The sequence below is a fragment of the Vicugna pacos genome, chromosome 12, assembly GCF_048564905.1.
Source record: "Vicugna pacos chromosome 12, VicPac4, whole genome shotgun sequence".
Taxonomy (NCBI): Eukaryota; Metazoa; Chordata; class Mammalia; order Artiodactyla; family Camelidae; genus Vicugna; species Vicugna pacos.
Window position 1 is genome coordinate 64,844,905 of NC_132998.1, and position 7,465 is coordinate 64,852,369.

The 7,465-nt window shown below is 46.5% G+C and overlaps 1 long non-coding RNA gene across 1 annotated transcript; it reads left to right on the plus strand.

Annotated features, from left to right (window-relative positions):
• Positions 1-5,227: 5,227 nt before the first annotated feature.
• LOC140700530 (uncharacterized) lies at positions 5,228-6,462 on the plus strand. The gene is made up of 2 exons (XR_012078942.1): positions 5,228-5,609; positions 6,361-6,462. It is a non-coding gene; the product is annotated as an uncharacterized lncRNA (long non-coding RNA).
• Positions 6,463-7,465: the final 1,003 nt, after the last annotated feature.

Here is a 7,465-nt window from a genome sequence, read left to right on the forward strand (position 1 = left end):
ATTTATACCTAAAGACTTCATGTATTGGTGCTATAGTGAATGATATTTTTTAAAAATTTCAAATTACGTTCATTCATTGCTGATATATAGGAAAACAGTTGACTTTTGCATGTGAACTTCTTTTCCTGTGGCCCGGCTGTGACTGCTGACTAGTTACAAGAGGGTTTTTATTGTTGTTGATACTTTGGGATCTTTCTACATAGATAATGTCTGTCATTTGTGAATAAAGATATATGTTATCTTTATTCTTTATTTATTCCTTTCAAATATGTACACTTAGTTTTTATTTCCTTTTCTTATCTTATTGCACTGGCGAACATTCTCAGTATGATGTTGAATGCCAGTGGTGGGAAAGAACGTTCTTGCCTTGTTTCTGATTATCTGGAGAAAGTGCTCTGTTCTCACCATTAAATAGAGGGTTAGCCGAGGCTGCTTGTAGATGTGCTTTATAAAGTCGAGCAAGTTTCCTTTTATTCTTAGTTTGCTGAGAGCTTTTAATAACGAAAGGGGTGTTGGATTTCGTTGCTTCCTTTCTTAGCATTACAGGGTCTGGGTGCAGACTGACCTCCTCGGCCGGGCTCAGGGGCTCAGGGCCCCCCCGGATTCCTTGGGAGGGACGCCCAAGTCTGACTGGGATTCCGGAGCTGCCAGCGGGCCCGTCCTGCCTGGACCCCGTCCTCACACCCGTGTTGGTGACCTTCTGCCAGGTCTGAGCCCACAGACCACAGCTCTGTTCCTCCTCACCCAGAGGACTATCTGGGGAGGGAGAGGCTGGGCTCCTGCCCAGAGCATGTTTTCTCGTGACTGATTCCTGCGATCGACTTCCTGATGTTGAACTAGTCCTCTGCTGGCTGACTTTCCAATGCTGAGCCCGTCCTAGAATGACCCCCACTTGGTCGTGCTTTTATTGTTTTATACATTATTTGATTTGACTCACTATTTGTTAAGGTTTCTTGTTATGAGAGATGTTGATCTGTAATTTTCCTTTCTTGCAATCTGTTTTTCTGACTTTGGTATTATTGTAAGGGTAGCCTCAGAGAGTTCTCTCTGTCCTGAAAGAGAGTGATTGTCGATAACTGCTGTCATTTCTTCTTTAAACGTTCTTGAATGTCACAGTGAGCAATCTGGGCCTGATGTGTTCTTTTTTCTTTCTCTCTGTCTTTTTTTTTTAAGTTTATCAATTTTTGGTTTGAAGTCTTTAAGAGGTATATTCCTGTTCAAATCTATTCAAGCGATCTATTTCTTGTTGCATGAATTTTGATGGTTTGTAGCTTTCAAGGAACTGGTCCATTTCACCTGAAACAGTAAATGTGTGGGCTTACAGTTGTTTGTAGCATTCTTTTATTTTCCTAATGAAATAATGTTTATTGCTTCAGTGGTGATGATCCCGATTTTATTTATGATATTTTGGTAATTTGTGTCTTATCTCCTTCTTGGTTAGATTGATTAGAGATTTACCAGCCTTGTTGATCTTTTCAAATTACAAACTTTTAATTTTGTCGATTTTTTCTATGGTTTTCCTGATTTTAATTCCATTAATTTCTGCTCTGTGTTATTATGGTTTGTTTCTTGCTTTTGCTTTAGGCTAAAACTACCCTTCTTCCTCTAGTTTCTCCATGTGGGATTATAGCTGACTCATTTGAGATCTTCCTGATTTTCTAAGATATGCATTTAATCCTGTATTTTTAAATTTTTGATAAGTTATATTCTTATTTTTATTTAGTTTAGTTTCTAAAAAAATCTCTTAAGATTCCTCCTTTTACTCATGTGTTATTTAGAAGTGTATTATTTAATCTCCAAGTATTTCAAGGTTTTTCATTATCTTTCTATTAGTAATTTCTACTTTAATTTCATTGCTTGACAACAGATTTTGTGTGATTCTTGGTCTTTAAAATTTTGAAAGTGTGTTTATGGCCCAGAATGTGGTTTATAATGGTGAGTGTCTAACGTGAACTTGAGAAGAATGTGTATTCTGCTGTTGTTGCATGATGTATTCTATAAATGTCAATGAGATCCAGCTGACTGGTTGTCCTGTTCGGGGGAACCATGCCTTTAATGATTTTCTGCCTTCTTGATCTGCCTGCTACTGACAGAAGGATGCTGAAGTCTCCCAGTGTAATAGAGGGTTTGTCCACTTCCTCGTTTACCTTTTTGACCCGATGCATTTTGACGCTCTGGTGTCAGGTACATAGACTTTTGAGACTGTTGTGTCTTCTTGAGGAACTGACCCCTTTATCCTTCTGTGACAGCCCTCTTTATGGCTGATAACCTTCCCTCTGTAGAAGCCAGCTGGAGCTAGCGCGGTCGCCCAGCCTCCTCCCGATCACTCTCCCCGCAGCTGACTCGCTGTATGTAAAACGGGTCTCTTGCCGAGAACACATGCTTGGGTCCTGGTCTTTTTTTCTATCCGCTCTGACAACCTCTGCATTTTAATTGCTATATTTAGGCCATTCACATTTAAAGTGCCATTTAAAATTTAATTACATAAAATCTGCCCTGTTTGTAGTTTTTCTCTGTTCATTGCACTTGTTCTTTGTTACTCTTTCGGTCTTCCCTCTTTTGTCTTCTCTGATTTCCACAGAGCTTTCTGTAAGACTACATTCTCTTGCTGTACATATTACACTTCTTCTGTTAATTGGTGGTTGCCCTAGAGTCTTCAATAGGCATTTTAAACTAACATAAGTCCTCCTTGAAACGATATTGCGTGGTCACATGATTAGTGTGGGTGCCTTGTAACTGAACGCCCTCAATTCCTGCCTTTCATTTCTGTCATTCTCTTCTCCATACACTGTATTCACTCATTAAACTGTTACTATTATTAATTTGAACAGTTATCTTTTCAATTAGTTAAGAATAAGGAAAATAAAAGATTTTGTCTTACCTTCGTTTATTCCTTTCCTTATGAGGTCTGAGTTTCCAACCCATGTCATCTTCTTTCTTCCTGAAGAGCTTCTTTAAACATCGATAGTGGGGCAGGACTTCTGGTGGTGACATTCCTGGTTTGGTCTGTATTTACCAACTCCTTATTTATTCTTCCCCTTTAAAGGATAATTTCATCGACTATAGAATTCTGGATTTTAAAAAAATTAACTTTTTGTGTATTTCACACCGCCGGCTTCCTGACTGCATGGTGTCAGATGAGCCATCTCCTGAATTCGTGTCTTTGTCCCTGTGTAGGAAAGGTGCTGTGTTTTTCTCTGGCTTCGTGTAGGTTTTCCTCTTTGTTTGAATATAACGTGAATGTGACATGCCTAGGTGTGTGGTTTTCCTCTTTCAACACCATCTGCTATTCAGGAAGCTTCCTGGGTCTGTGGCTCTGCGTCTGTCATTAACTTCGGAAAGGTTTTGCATATGTGCATTCCTGCTTCATATGTCTTTTCTCTCCTTTGGGAACTTGTATGTGTTATACCCTTTGAAATTGTCCCACAGTCCTTGCATGTTCTGGAAGCAGCCATGGCACCCGCTCTGGCTTTCCTAGCCTGTGGCTTCTGCTGGTCCTTTTAATTCTACCCGCTGCTCGAGACCCCGGGTGGCATCAAGCTCAGGCAAACTGCAGAAGCCGCCGCACCTTGCCTGCAGACCCGTGACAAATTCAGTCCCTGCCCTGCGCCCAGAACCTGTCCCTGGCTTGTTGCTTCATCCTTCCCCGCCTGGGCCACAGTCTGAAGGTCGCGTGATGCCGAAGAGAGGCCTGGCTAGGACTCAGGCAGATCTTGCCTCTGCACCTCCCTGTGTGAACTGGGGCCACCACGTGACCTGCCTGAGCCCTGAACTCCTGGTCTTTACATTAAGGATAGTACCTCAACTTCACACGGCTGCCGTGAAGATCAGATAACAGGTGTGAAGTTTGCTGTGTGGTTCGTGCACGCTTTAATAAATGTAGCTCACACAAGTGCCCGCCCCGTGTCTGGCTCAGCACATTTCTCGTCTCCAGGTGTCCCTGTTGCCCTGTCTCCTTCATGCGGGCTGGCACTGTCCCAGGAAGTGATCTGCAAATTACGTTCTTTGCCTGCTGAGTGTGGATGCTAAGTGTCGGTGGGAGAGAGCTCTCCCTGCGCTCGTCTCCGCGCCCTCCCTCGGCATCAGACCTCGTCTGTGGCCTGAGCCAGACCTCTCCCTAGTCCGACCACGGCTGCACTGCTTGCATCTGATGAAATAGTTACACATCTCTTCTCTCTCGCTGGGAATGTCTTTCTCAAATTACCCCTTAAACTTTACTTCCATAATTGCCTTCTCCATTTGGCTTCCAAATATGCAAGTAAATTTCAGGGCTGTCTTACAGGCACATCGGGTGGGAGTCACTGCAGAGAGGTGAAAAGAGGGCCCATGTAGGGAAAATCTACAGTCAAATAAGTTTGGGAAATTATAAAGAAAGCTCAACAATTTTTTTCCTGTTGCTGGACGTCTCAGGACCTTTATTTTCATGACTGAGCCCTGTGGGTCTCTAGGACGGAGACTCCGCACATCAAATTGCCCAAACACAAAGCTTTCTCCTCCCCTTGCTCCGTCTTTCTTAGATATTTTTCTTTCTCCCCATGAAGTCATCTTGCAGGAATAATGCCCCCTGTGGAATCCTCTTAGACAGCACTGGCGGCAGTTCCAGGGAGAGCGTGGCAAGGGTTACATTTGCTTTCTGACATTACACCTACAGCGTTTCCCAGTCAGGGACTCTGGGGCTTGGAAGCCCACAGGCTCAAGACTGGTGCCTGATGCCTGCTCATATCCACCCCCACCTTGATCTTCTGTCAGTCATGCCCTCCTGTCAATCTCCAGCCTGATGTGGGCATGGCAGAGGCTGAAGGCTGGTGCTGGCCGTGCCCGGAGGGGAGTCCTGGGTGAGGCAGGGTCCTCTGAAGACATTTCCAAATCTATACTTAATGACTCCATCAAGACCTGGCTTACTTTTTCCTTTTTAAAGTAAAATGCCTGGGGACAAAGTCTCCTAAACATGTACACTTGTCAGCACATGTCTAACCCATCTTTGTTTTGCCAAGTACCTTGTGTAGTGAGTGTAACAATATAAGCATTTAGCAACTGCTGTTGAATGAAAGAGCAGAAATTACATCCTGGGATCTTGAGAAATGCCATCTTGGGGACGATGGTGAACAGACAGCGTGATTAAATCCAGATGCCAAGAAGCTTTTTCAACGTCTCAGGGGACGACATTCCCATCATTTGCTTGGTGAGAACTGCTCTCTGCTCCGCCTTGAAGCCAGCTCTTTCCTGGCACTGGATGCACAGTCTAAGCAGCATTTAATTCCAGTGAAGCTTTTCTCACTTCCTGCTCATGATCCACTTTGACTTGGGACCGATCAAGACTGGCCAGTTTGCTCCAAGCCTGTGTCATCTGGGTCAACCTTCCTGGGCAGCCGGATTTCTTCCTGCCTCATAAGCCGCACTGAGGACATGGGATAGGTGACCTCAACACATCATTCTGATGCACCCTGCTAGGTGGCAAGCCACGCTTCCTCCGTTGTCCTTTTTTTGCCACAGGTCCACTTCCAGGAGGAGAAGGAGAGATGCTGCTTGGGAGGTGAAAGCGCTTTTCCAGCTGGGAGAGGATGATAGCTTGGACCAGACAATGGCAGTTGACATGGAACTGACTTCAGGTACTTTTGGAGGAAGGGGCACCTGATACTGCCTGTGGTGGCGCGGGGGCTGGAGGAGATGGGAGAATCGGGGGAACCCAGGGTTTATATGTTTGGCCTGGAGCAACTGGACTGCCATGCCATTTACAGAGGGGGGAGGGACTCCCGGGGCAGCGGGAGCCCGTGGGAGGGAAGCGAAGCGTTCAGTGTTGGACGTAATAAATCTGAAATGACGTTAGACATCCATCCACTGTCCAAAGGGCAGTTAGGTGTACTAATCCTGGAGCCCTCTGGTAAGGTAGAACTTCGGAAGTCATCCGTGGGTAGATGGCATTTGTGGTCCCAGGACTGAATGGGATCCTCCAGAGCATGAGCAGAACGACGGCCCAGGCCTGAGTCCTGAGGGACTTCGGCATTGGAGCCCCACTGAGAAGGGGGAGTCACTGGGAAGAGACGGCGGCTGGGAGCACTGGGTGTCTCAGAGGCCAAAAGGCGGAGCAGTCAACTGAGTGAACACGTACGTAAGCCAGCAACCACCACCACCCAGCGGTGTGGTGCACACCCAGCAGCGAGCCTGGTGGTCGCAAGAAGGGACGGGGTCGGGAGCGCAGAGGGCAGAGAGCAGAGGGAGGTGAGTCTAGAAGAGGCCGGGGGGGTGATACTGATGACACGTGTGGGGGAGTCCCCCCGGGAAGGGAAGAGGAGCAATGAGGCGTGGCTAGAGGGAGCTATGAAGTCAAGAGAAATTTTGTTTACCTTTTATTTCTGTCAGGTGGCACATCGACTGCGGCCCCTAAGCAAGGGAAGACTCAGTGATTTCAAAGACAAAGGGCACTGCAGATGCACAAGTTCGTCTCTGAGAAGGCCAGTCTAGGTGAGCCAGCAAAGGACTGGATCTCTGATAAGCGTGGGCGCCCTTTTTAGAACGTAAGAGGGGAGAGTGGAAGGATGAGCATGGGAACAGGAGTGGACGGATTTGGGATAAAAGGAGGAGGCAGCTCCTGTTTTCTCAACGAAGCCTCAGATGCTGGTGGACGGCGGAGGTAGAAGGCATGAAACGGTGGCCTTGTGAAAAGGAGAAATTAGTGGATTAGGACTACTGCGCAATTTTGCCTACTAGTTTGATGGAGAATTTAAAGAAGTATTTTAACTACAGCTGCGTGTTTTACCCTACCTACATTCAGCAGCCCGGGCGAGGTGCAGAGTGGGCAGAGAAGGGGGAGGGGGCAGTATGTCAGAGGAAATGAGAGAGAAGACGACTGAGATCAAGAAGAAGGCTTAGAATGATGCACCACAGGATCTAATCTGAGCAAAGGGTGAAGCCAAGACGTAAGAGGGGCAGTGGAGCTTCAAAAAGTGGTTGGTGGTGCAGTTACTTCAACATCAAAATGTTATGATCAGGAATGTGGAAGTGAAGGCACTGTGAGGTGGGACGCTAGGGTAAGGGTGCTGGGGAGGGCTGGTGACCACTGGGTAGGGTGCTCTTGCTGTTCTGAAGATGAGGTGGCCTCGGATCTGACATGGGAGAGGATGGGGTGAAGGGAGAGATCGCCAGGAATTAGGAGGCCGAGTGGAAGGGAAGAGAGATGCTCCCTGTGGATGCTGACATCACAGAGGATGGTGGACATGGATACCAAAGTGTCAGGCAGGTGCCAAGGTCTGTAATAAACACTGGGAGGGACCTGGACCTCAGACGACATCCACACGGGATGGGCAGCTAATGGAATGACACACAGCTTAAAGAAGTTAGAATACTGAATAAGGAAGAAGACCAAAATGCATTTGGACACAGCAAATGTTGTAAAAGGACCCTTGCCCGAATCCCAGGCCTGAGGTCCAGGTGTGTGGGTTGCGTAGACTCAGCGTGACAGAGAGAC